The sequence below is a fragment of the Lissotriton helveticus genome, chromosome 6 (assembly GCF_964261635.1).
Source record: "Lissotriton helveticus chromosome 6, aLisHel1.1, whole genome shotgun sequence".
Classification (NCBI taxonomy): domain Eukaryota; kingdom Metazoa; phylum Chordata; class Amphibia; order Caudata; family Salamandridae; genus Lissotriton; species Lissotriton helveticus.
The window spans coordinates 377,853,704-377,865,967 of NC_136067.1; the positions used below are offsets into that span (position 1 = coordinate 377,853,704).

The 12,264-nt window shown below is 50.3% G+C and overlaps 1 long non-coding RNA gene across 1 annotated transcript in view; it reads right to left on the reverse strand.

Annotated features, from left to right (window-relative positions):
• The window catches only part of LOC144761379 (uncharacterized), a 179,368-nt gene that overhangs the window by 133,059 nt on the left and 34,045 nt on the right, over positions 1-12,264 (reverse strand). Inside the window, exon 2 of the long non-coding RNA XR_013595696.1 lies at positions 10,442-10,460. This is a non-coding gene — a long non-coding RNA (uncharacterized LOC144761379). The remainder of the gene's footprint in view (positions 1-10,441; positions 10,461-12,264) is intronic.

Consider the following 12,264-nt stretch of genomic DNA (forward strand, 5'->3'; position numbering starts at 1 on the left):
GAGTCCAACACAGCAGAGCAACAGGGCCAGTGTCCAGTTCAGGGTGCACATCAAGTAAATGAGACGCTGAACAGGGGAGAGTCCAATACTGCAGAGCAACAGGGCCAGTGTCCAGTTCAGGGTGCACATCAAGTACATGAGAGACTGCACAGGGGAGAGCCCAACACAGCAGAGCAACAGGGCTAGTGTCCATGGCACAGGGAAGAGCCCAACACAGCAGAGCAACAGGGCCAGTGTCCAGTTCAGCGTGCACATCGAGTACATGAGAGGCTGCACAGGGGAGAGCCCAACACAGCAGTGCAACAGGGCCAGTGTCCAGTTCAGGGTACACATCAAGTACATGAGAGGCTGCACAAGGGAGAGCCCAACACAGCAGAGCAACAGGGCCAGTGTCCAGTTCAGGGTGCACATCACGTACATGAGAGGCTGCACAAGGGAGAGCCCAACACAGCAGAGCAACAGGGCCAGTGTTCATGGCACAGGGGAGAGCCCAACACAGCAGAGCAACAGGGCCAGTGTCCAGTTCAGGGTGCACATCAAGTACATGAGAGGCTGCACAGGCCAGGGGAGAGCAGCAGTGAATGACAAGGCCAGTGGGCATGGCAAAGTGCAGAGTCAGGACATGAGAAGCTGCACAGGCAAGGGAAAAGCAGCAGTGAACGACAAGGCCAGTGGGCTTGGCAAAGTGCAGAGTCAGGACATGAGAAGCTGCACAGGCAAGGGCAGAACAGTAAGGCCAGTGGCCATGGCAAAATGCAGAGTCAGGACATTAGAAGCTGCACAGGCAAGGGCAGAAAAGCAGTGAATGACAAGGCCAGTGGCCAGGGAGAAGTGCAGAGTCTGGACATGAGAAGCAGCACTGTGAGTGTGCATGACTGTACCCTTCCATGGCCAGCAACACACCCAGGTGGCAAACAAGGGTCAGGACTAGCACACCTGTATGAGAGACATGTGTATGAGGGGGGCTGCCACTCACATTTGGCTGTCAGGTGGACTGGGAGCTGGCTGTGTGTGGGGGACAGCAGGCCCACTTGACTGGGGAGACAGAGGCCCAGGTGATGTAGGGCTATCAGTGGCTTGGCACACTTGAGGGCTGTTTGGACCAGGTGGTGTAGTGGCACGTGGAGGTGGAGTCATGCAGCCCTGTGACACAGTGTGTGTGGGAGAGGTTTGAGGGGTGCCTTTCCACTTTTTGGGAATTCGAAATGGCTTCCCTCTACTGGGGTCAATGGGAACTGGTGATGATACAACAGGCACACCCCCACAACTGTCCCGCATCAGGTGCAGACACTGGCACTCCCTCTGGTGACGTGCTGGATCCTGCGGAACGCTTTGCTTTGCTACGCCTCTGGACCACCTTCCCCTGTTTGCCAGGTGTCCCCCCTACAGTGCCTCCCTTGCCTGTTTGCCAGGGGTGGCCCCTACAGTGCCCTCCTTTGCCTGTTTGCCAGGGGTAGCACCTACAGTGCCCTCCTTCACCTGCTTCTCTGGGCTTGGAATTGCAGTTGATGTGGCGGGGAATGTGGCCCTGTGCCCTACCTAGGTGTACCCTTGCCATACAATACCTCTTCAGTGGGCATAGACACTGCACACCTAGCTCTGTGTGAAGCTTTAGGGACAGTAGAGTCCTTCACTGGTGATGCCTCTGAGGCATGGGAGCCTGATGTCTGCCTCATTGCTTTTTCGGCCTTGCTCTTCCCTGACGGGCTCTTGTCTTTGCATTCTGGGGTGGCTCTGCTCTTTTGTGGGGATGGTGTCTGTGGGCGGGCATGCTTGGGTTGTGTCTGCTGGGTGCTTCTTGTGCTATATCGTGAATGTGACGCATGGGAAACGTGGTCACTTTCATCCGATGTGGCCACTGACTGGGGGGGTGGACAAAGGCACCTGAGCAGGAATGGGAGTATGTGCTTGTTGAAGGGCAGACGTCACTGTGGATGACAAAGCCTGGACTGTACGGTGTAGCCCACCCACGTCAGAGTGTATGCCCTCCATGTAGGCAACCACCAATACCTATGACCACTGACAGACCCTGAGGGAACAGGAGGGACAGCACACACCCCCATTAGGACATGACAGTCCACATTGGCAAGTAGGCCATACCAAGTACCATGTGGTACTCTGGGGCACCTTGTTGTCAGATGTGAGGGCCTCACCGATCATGGTGCATGCAGAGTAGGCAAACATGAAGTCACACTCAGATAGTGGACACTGCTGTTCACCCCCTAAAAGATTCCCCACACTATCCCAATACTGAATGACCATGTAGATCCTAACACATCTGGCTATGGGAAAGCACAGCAGGGAGGATCACCTTTGTAAGGCCACTTTGGAACAATGCATGACACTGGCACCCATCCCAGCAGCCACTCACATGACACAGCACAGCACCACCCCACGAACATCATATGGCCCACCGCTGCCACAGGCCCCGACACATGCATCCGCTCCCAGCCAAAGTCACCCTCCCCAAATACTCACCCCTGCCTTGCTGACGATGCTCCTTCAGACGTGCATCCAGCTCAGGATGAGTCACTGCCAATATGCGGGCCATCAGTTGTGTCATGTTGCGCCGTGCCAAACGGCCAGTGCGTGGTAGCAGCCCCAATGTCATCTCTGCCACGTTCTTTGCCAGCCAGCGTATGTCCTCCCACCTCTTGTGGCAGTGGGTGCGTTGTCGGTTGGATACCCCCAGGGCTCGCACCTTTGCTGCAATGGCCCTTCACACGGCCTTACGCTGGTGTACCTTGAGCTGCAGGTATGGGAGAAAAGAAGGGGAAATTATCAGTGACACAGTGTCATGTACCAACATCTATCAGTACAATAGCAAGAAACATGACCAATTGTAATCTCCATCCATCCCAAACTGGGGGACACCCCACAAGGGCACCCTGCATGGTCCAAACAGATGTGATTGCATGCATTCACGAGAGCGTACAGGGTCACTCATAATCTCACACACATTCAGGATGACTGCACTGAACCCCCTCAGTGGCTTGAACACATCTTCTGTCCCATGCATGTCTGGCCACTACATACATCACATATCTACATGTGTCTGCGTGTAGAATCACCGTGTGTATGACTGGGCAGCATTCAATGAGCATGTCCTGTGAACATATGTGTTTGTAATGTGTGTGTCCTCGGGGCACATGGACTCACCTACAAAATAGCCATCTACACAAGTGTGGTCGTGTGCAATTATACAGGCCTTAGATGGTGCATATCTTCATTTCGGTGTGAATGAACAAGAGGAAGGCCCCAGTAAGTGCAGTGATGTGATCTCGTCTTGGTGGGCATGCACGGGACATAGTCTCTAGGTTCACACTGAGTCGGACAACAGGGGCACACGGAGCCAATCAACCAAGCAAGTACTGTCCTGGCACCTGCAAGTCCAACATCCTGTGGCTCTGTATGGCTGACAATGTAACACACTCCACTCAGACATACAACTGCAGGCAGGTAAAACCGTGACATTGGGACACACACGCTCCCTCGCCCTGGAGATAGCCTGTTTGTCAGTGTATGACACAACCCCACACCCTCAGGCATTTACTGCAACAGCACAACTACATGTCTGACCCCCCGCCTTACATCTCCCTCTACGATGACTTACCACTACATTGGGGCCACCATACAACCTTGGGTACTGTGCCAGCACCTCGTCCACAAGGACCTCCAACTTCTCGCTTATGAATGGACTGGCACGTACCTTTTCTGTCCTTGCCATCCCTGTTGACATGGAACACCTGCGGTGGAAGTGAGTGATGAGGGGTCCCAGGCAGCAGTCTCCTGAGGCAGCAGCAGGAGAGGGGCCCAGGTAGCATTCACTTGAGGCAGCAGCAGGAGAGGGTCCCAGGCAGCAGTCTCTTGAGGCAGCAGCAGGAGAGGGTCCCAGGCAGTAGCCACTTGAGGCAGCAGCAGGAGAGGGTCCCAGGCAGCAGTCACTTGAGGCAGCAGCAGGAGAGGGTCCCAGGCAGCAGTCACTTGAGGCAGCAGCAGGAGAGGGTCCCAGGCAGCAGTCTCTGTGAGCAGTGGAAATGTGATGCTCACTCCCACTGATTTATAGCCCCCTGGGGTTGTTTCTTAGGTGCCAGCCTGCAACAATTGGTTATTCAGGTCTGCCTCTTTCAAAAGCATCCAATGACCGCCTCCACGGTGGCGGAGCACGCCTTCCGCGATTTTCAAAACAGCATCATGCCACCGCAGTCATCGCTCCCATTGACTGCAGGCAATGCTCCATGGTGGTGATGCACCGCAGGGACCCGGGGTGCGCTACCGCGATGGTGCATCTTTCAAAAGCATCCAATGACCGCCTCCGCAGTGGCGGAGCACGCCTTCCGCAATTTTCAAAAATGTATTATGCCACCGCAATCATTGCTCCCATTGGCTGTAGGCAATGCTCCATGGCAGTGATGCACCGCAGGGGCCCGGGGTGCGCTACCGCGATGGTGCATCTTTCAAAAGCATCCAATGACCGCCTCCGCGGTGGCGGAGCACGCCTTCTGCGATTTTAAAAAATGCATCATGCCACTACAATCATCGCTTCCATTGGCTGTAGGCACACCGCGGGGGCCAGGCGGTAGCTACCGCGATTTGGGTGGCAGAGCATGCCCACCGCCATCTACCCATGTCTCCATGTCAATGGCTACCGCACTTGTGAAAGGGGTGGTGCTGGTGTCACACCGCCGGGGCTAGGCGGTAGCTACCGCGATTTGGGGCACATGCCCTCGTGAACACTGCATCAATTCCCAGCAGCAACATGGTTAAGGCACATCATTGTGGACACAATGCCATTATTCGATATGATCCACAAGTAGACGCACGTGCCATGGTTGGCTATGTCTGACATACATTGGTCTGTGTTCCCTGCCATGTCACTTATGCATTTGATGGTTGATGATGCTTGACAGTGTTAAGGTGAACTCAACAATGTGTAATCAATGTGTTGTGGGTCAGTGCTGGCCTTGGCAAGGCTTGTCTCACTGTATGGTGTTGTTACTTACTTGTACTTTTATATATGCTCATGCACACCCCACTGACAGTTTGCTGTCTACTGTGGTCCTTGTGTTGTTGATGTGTGCCAAGCATACATGATGCATTGAGGTGTGACAGTTACAGCAGATGGGTATGAGACAATCATGTTCTTTTTACACACATTGGTGGATGTTACGCTACAAGGGCTCTGTATGTGTGCATTCACATTGACCTATGTGTTGTTTGTGGCACTTGTGTATGGTAAATGGAGAGGTGTGCCCTCTGTGTGTCTCAAATGTCCACCCATGGAACCGGGTGTGCCACGCATTTCTCATGGCAGTCGTTGTTTTTCCGTGACATCCTTAACGGGATGTGCTGAGGCCATCTCATGATGGTTGTCCTTGACATGTGTCCATTTACATCTCAACTAGGAGGAGTCCTAATCTCATACGTCACCTGACACTGCTGGAGGACATGGAGGATGTTGTGATCATTCGCAAATTCTGCCTCGACAGACCAACACTGAAGACCCTTTGTGATCTATTGGAGCCCCACCTGCAGCCTCGTCGCCACGCCCCTAACAGCATTCACACCAACGTACAAAGTGATGGCAGCCCTCCATTTTTTTGCAACTGGTTCCTTCCAGGAGACTGTGGCCAACGCTGCCGGGTTGTCACAACCCATGTTCAGCCTGGTGCTGAGGGATGTTCTTGCAGCCATGATGATATATAAGGATAGATACATACATTTCTCCAGGGGTGCAAAATTGGACAGTGTGAAGGGTGACTTCTATCCCCTTGGTCACATCCCCCATGTTGTGGTGCCATTGATTGCACCCATGTTGGTCTGGTGCCACCACAGGCGAGTGAGCACATTTTTAGGAACCATAAACATCACTCGATCAATGTGCAGGTGGTGTGCCTTGCAGACATGTCCATATCGCATGTGTGTGCAAGATTCCCCGGCTCAGCTCATGAGTCGTACATCCTGAGGAACAGCATTGTGCCCAGGATGATGGCAAATCTGCTTCCAGAGCGTGCTTGGATTGTGGGTGAGTATGCCTAGTGATATGGCATGCTGTGTGTGTGACCTGCTGCCCTATGCCTGTGCAACATTGCAATGTGTGTTTGTCATTCCTAGGAGACTCTGCATATCCCAGCCGGCCATGGCTGCTAAGCCCACTACGAAATCCCAGGACCCCGGCTGACATCAGGTACAATGAGGCCCATGGCCGGACCCGTCGTATCATTGAACGGACTTTTGGCCTGCTCAAGTCAAGATTCCACTGCCTTGACAGGACTGGAGGTGCACTGTCATTCTCGCCTGGGAAGGTCTGCAAGATCGCTGTGGCATGCTGTATGCTCCACAACATGGCCATTCACAAGGAGATTCCCCTGCTCCTGGACGATGGTGAGGACCCAAGGCCACCGCCTGCTCAAGGACCTGAGTCCAGTGATGAGGACAGTGGAGAGGAGGAAGGAGTTGACATGCTTCAACAGCTCATCACCCGCTACTTCACTTGATGGTGTGTGACTGTGTACATCCAATAAAGGACAGTGAGAGAGAAAAGATATAAGTGCTCATAAATAGTATTGATGTAGAAGTGGAGAATAACCCCCACACAGCTTTAAAATCATTTGAATTCTTGAATTCCTTCGTAATAAGTTGGTGTGCACTTACTTATACTTTTTAATTGGAAAACATGACTGTCAATGACAAATTCTCCTCATTTAAATCACGGAGTTATTTTCTATAATTGCTCTGTTCCAATTATTAAAACCAGTAATCGCTCTTTATAAATGTGCCAATACGAGTAAAAACGAAGATGCAATCAGTCCGCTCTCTAGCTCGCCGATTCTAGCGCTTTCCTAACGCACCCGGTAGTGGAGTTCTGTTACTTCCGGGTCCAAGAAGGCTGCTACAGCGTAACGCGAAGCAACGAGGAATGGAGCGTGAGATACGAGAATGAATCCCATAACAAATCAACATCAAAACCGCAAGTATGAGTAAAACTTTCTAACCATTTAACAATATCATTCTGAGTGCAGCCCCCTCGAAGCCTTCCATAGACTCGAAGGAAGTGTTCCAAACCAACACTTCAGGTAGGCTGAACAACGTGAAAGTTTGGTTTAATGGTGTACCTTTTTTACCGTTAATATTTTTTTACCTTTAATCTTTGTAAAATCGGGGATTAATAAGATCAGCTACGAGTGACACTCTCCTTCTGAAAGAGTTCTACATAATTATTCAAAAACTCCACAATTAATAATGCTCACTTGGGTCTTCATTTATGCAAAAAAAGAAAGGAATCCACTGTTTCAAGAGTAGATTAATGACGTTTACTCAACAACAGTACATATTAATGAGCAAAAACAAGGCTCAGCACTGATAATAAGAACTATTCCACATAACATAATCATAGAATTAAAAAGCGAAAAAATCATCACTAATACTTGTAGGATGTATTTACAACTAATTCTGCATATATTTGGCTTGCTTGAAATGAGAGAGTTGACACTGCCAGTTACTGGGGACTATTTAAAGTATTGCTATCTTTATGATAATAGTAGTGTATTTACTACTTTACATGTCTCCTCCTCCCCTTACCCTTGTATGTCCTAATTCACGTGTTCACATTATTTGTTCACAGGTACATTGAGACCGAAAACAAGAAAAGAAACAGGTTGACAATTTCCCTTCTTTTTATTTCTTGTTTTGCGTTTGCAATAATTATTGTAGACCCACACCACTCTCACATTTTTTTAGATTGGTCCTGAAGAAAGCCCGTAAGTCGAATTCCGGCAAAAGGGCTGAAACATGTCGGCCATTTTTTACCTCACTAAATGCTAGTGCGCTCTGAATTCCTACATTTTTGATAGAACGCACATCTAAAGCATTCCCCAATCAGGGGCTACCCGAATCCAGATCAAATAAAGTTCAAAATCTGGCTGTACGGGTATTTTTAATTCACACTTTGTCCACATCACTGGGTCACTACTGTTTTTAAACCATGGGTAAGATCCTCCTGGTGGAGGCTGCATATCTAAAATGAACCCTATGATTATGCACACACGTGTCATATAGCGGAGAACAAAGATATACCGCTACCCAGACTACCCAAAACGTGCATGAGGGTTTTTTACTGGAGACACAATACCCGAGTCTTGCATACCTTGGTTTATGCAGGACAAGTGATCCTTTCCTATTGATTAGTTGGTGTGACGAGCTACAACTAGTACATTGTCTGGTGTGATTGCTGTTGTCGTGAAGGGCTATGTGCGGATGGTACAGACAGGTACATGTGAAGTCACCTGTGTGTGGAAATGTGGTAGGGACATTACACCTGTGAACGTATACACAACTCTGTTTGTTGACACGTGTTGCACATTGTGTTGTCTGCCTGTTGACTTGTGTAGATGGTTGGTGTAGTGAAATGTCTGTGATGCCACACTCACGCCAGTGACTATTGTTCTGTTGTGTCTCCCTGGGTGCCTTTTCCAGGCCTAACTACTGTACATCTTTTGGCATACATTATGGACATTTTGAACAGTGGAAATATTGCACTAAAGACAAATCAACAGCAATTGAAGTGTGTAAGGTATTGTATTTACAAAGTTAACATGTGAAGGGTGCGGGTAGATTTACATAAAGGTGGTGATGGAACAGTGAGTTGACAGTCATGGTAAGTGAGATGTAAGAGTAGACACCACATGGATGTGGTGACCCAGTCCAACAGACAGGTGCCATTCACAAGGCAGTGTGGGGAAGTACAGTCCAAACAGTCAATACAGTAGGGAACAGGGTTGCCATCAGTGCTGGCTCCGTGACTGGCGTTTGGCTGGAGCTTTGCCACCAGAGACTCCCAGGCTCTTCTTTGGACTCCCCCTTGCTCGCTTGGCCCGGGGGGGGGGGGGGGGCAGCTGCTGGGCCAGCGGCGTCTGAGGACTCACCCCTCTCTGAGGCCGCAGGGGAGGATGGAGCACTGTCATCCTGCAGCACAACAGAGGGGGGCGGAGGTGTTGTTTGGGACGCAGGCCTGTCCCTCAGTAACGCCACTTGCTGGCCCATGAGGCCCACCATTTGTCCAAGGCGGGTGTCGATGGACCTCATCAGCAGGATGAGCTCACGTAATAGTTCGTCAGACTGGCCACTTTGTCCCTGGACCTGTTCGTAGGCACCGATGACTCTAGTGAAGTAGTTCAGGGATGGTGTACCAACCTCCTGAGGTCTGTGGGTGATCCTGGCCCTACCCCCTGCCCTGCTGCCACAGACCTGTTGCCTCACCACTGTGGGTCCATGCACACTCTCCCTGCCGTCCACAGTTGTTGGTGTGGGCTGATCATCCCCTGGGACACCGAGGGTGCTGCAGGTGGCACTGGTGGCCGTGGTGGTTGCAGTGGTGGCGGCGGTGGAGGCACAGGCCGTAACTGCAGAGGTCTGCTGTGCAGTTGTTGTTGCTGCAGACGTGGTGGTGGGTAGGATGGGGGCCTGGGACCTGTCGCTCCCTGGCACACCAGATGGGCCGGCCTGGAGCTCATCGTCCAGAGAATCCTGGGCGTCTACATCCGAGAGTCCATGTACGGGGGTGGAGACTGGCATCAAACTTATCCACTTAAACCCAGAAATGTTGAGAGGGGGGCCTTGGTGGGAGCTACTGTCAGAATCCGTCAGTCTAGGGTCAGACAGCGTTATGTAGGTGATGGACTCCCTCGTTACCTGTGTTCCAGGATTCGCAGATCCATTCTGGTTAGATTGGTGGCCTTGTGGTTGAGGTCGCTATCTTTGCAGAATTTCAAAATGGCCGCCGAGCTTAAGGTGGAAGGTTGGTGGTCTAATTCTGCGGCCAGAGAAATCTCCTCAGCTGTTGTCACGCGCGTTTGGAAACAACGCTGCGCACTTCAACTGAATTTCTGCTGAGGTAGGCTGCGTTTAGTTCTGCGCTGCTACCTCACTCGAATTTAGAGATTCTGTCATTCGTTTTGAGGAGGTTATGTTCCAGTTCCATAGAGTGAAGGAGGAAGACAGATGTTCGTCGGCAGAGTGAGGTTGTTGAACATTTCCCTGGAGGTTAGTAACGCTCCAGTAACTGCAATCTAGTACATGACGGTTTTGAGGCGCAGAGAGGTACTAGCATCTGCAGGCAGAGGCAGTCATTTACAGAGTATGAAAGAGGCTTTACAAGGCAACAAGTAAGTCTTCCATTATACAACGTTTGAGAGCAATATTTAGTCTAAGACTGAAGGACAGTTTCCCGTCCATGGAAGCACATGGAAAGACTTGAGTATGAATAGAAGACTACATTGACACCTGAAATGAGAATTATAGTTTGAACTTTTGGCAAGCAGAAGCAGCAGTACAAGAAGCAAAAGACTTTACAAAAAATATAATATGTTTGGCATTGCGCTAGAGACTAGCAAGTAAATATAGTTATGTGATATATATATATATCAGTTATAATTGTACTTACTTATATTGAGGATTGAAGACTGAAAGACAAGGAAAGAGACAATATTGATTCTACTTTATACAGTTAGCAGTTTTTACACAGAATAAAAAATCTGTTGAAGGCTGGATATACAGGTAACTGGGATACACGTTCCTGGGTAAATACATAGTGGGTTATAGAGCTTACAAGTGTGATTGTTTCTTTGCAGGAAATCAACTGTAACTGAACTTTCACTAATCAAGGTTGCAGTACTACATTTCCACAAATTCTACTCAACAGAGAGCAGCATGACACTGCAGATTGACAGGTATAAGAGAAGGGTACAGATAAGGTTGTTTAGAGTATATAGAGGTTACATGTTGTTTTTGGGTTACAGGAAATCTTGAGGAAGATCACTCAAGACCAGTCAAGAAGAAAGGAAGCAGTGCAGTCTCTCTTTTTTCTTCCAACTCCCCTTTACCCCTCTTCGCTACTGGAGAGCCTGGTGTTCACCGTAGTGGGGTAGGGGATTGAGGAATTCCCATCTGTTCCCATGGAATCTTAAGTTCTGGATTTGGCACTTGACACCTCCCTCCCCCAAACAGGCCTCCCAGGCAAGATGGCTACATACCTGTTAGGTGAAGGTGAACAATGCAATGGCTTACAGGTCCTCCTGGGTGGGAGGGAGTGCTCCATGCTGCTCAGGTGTGGGACAGGGGCATGGTGGGAGTAGGAGTGCAGGCCTCCCTCCCCCTAACAGGCCTCACAAGCAAGATGGCTACATACCTGTAAGTTTGTTTGGTGTACTGCAAATGCTTGCAGGGGCTCCTGAGTGGGGGAGTGCTCTTTCCTGCTGGGGTGTGGGACAGGGGGCATGGTGGGAGTAGTAGTGCAGGCCTCCCTCCCCCAAACACCCTCACTAGCAAGATGGCTACCCACCTGTTAGGTGAAGGTGAACAATACAATGGCTTCCAGGTGCTCCTGGGTGGGAGGGAGTGCTCCATGCTGCTGGAGTGTGGGACAGGGGGCATGGTGGGAGTAGGAGTGCAGGGTGACTGTGCTCATGCTTCCATGGTAATATTGCTAACTACGTTTAGGGTAATTGGGAATGGGTGACTGTTGAATATGCACGGCAGGTTTTTTTGTGGGCTTGTGGTGCAGGTGGATGTGATTTGTTTTGTATGGTGTGTGTTTTTGGATGTGCAAAACAGTACATATCAGTGTTTGGTTGACATTTGTTTGTACTTACCAGCCTCCACTCCCCCGGTTACTCCTGTAAGACTGTCAGGATGCAGTATGGCAAGCACCTTCTCCTCCCATGGTGTGAATGTTTTCTGTGGGATGGGAGGGCCACTGCCAGTCCGGTTTGCCAGCTCCCAGTTCTTGCTCCTTCTCTCATTGACAACCCTCTTGAGATCATGCCACCGCTTCATGATCTCCTTCTTGGATCGTGGGGTGGTCCCTACTGCATTGACCCTTTGTACAATCCTTTCCCACATTTGAGTCCTTGTGGCCAATGGTGTCTGTTGGACCAGGCTACCAAACAGGTGTGGTTCCACTCTGACTATCTCATTGACCATGACTGTCAACTCACTCTCTGTGAATCTGGGCTTTTTCTGTGATGCCATGGTGTGTGGTGTTTGAAGGGTTTTTGGGTGCAGGGGTGTGGGTGGTGGGTGTGGTGTTTTTGTGTGAGGTGTGTTATGTGCTGGGGGTTGTTTGTGCTTGTGTGATGGTGATGGTGGTGGGGACCTGTCAGGTCTGGTGTATGCCCATCTCTTCTGGAGTGTTGCAAAGGATTGTGGTCAGTGAAGGGGCTGGTTTTATTCTTAGCTGTGTGGGTGTGTCCAGATGGGGTTTTGCTG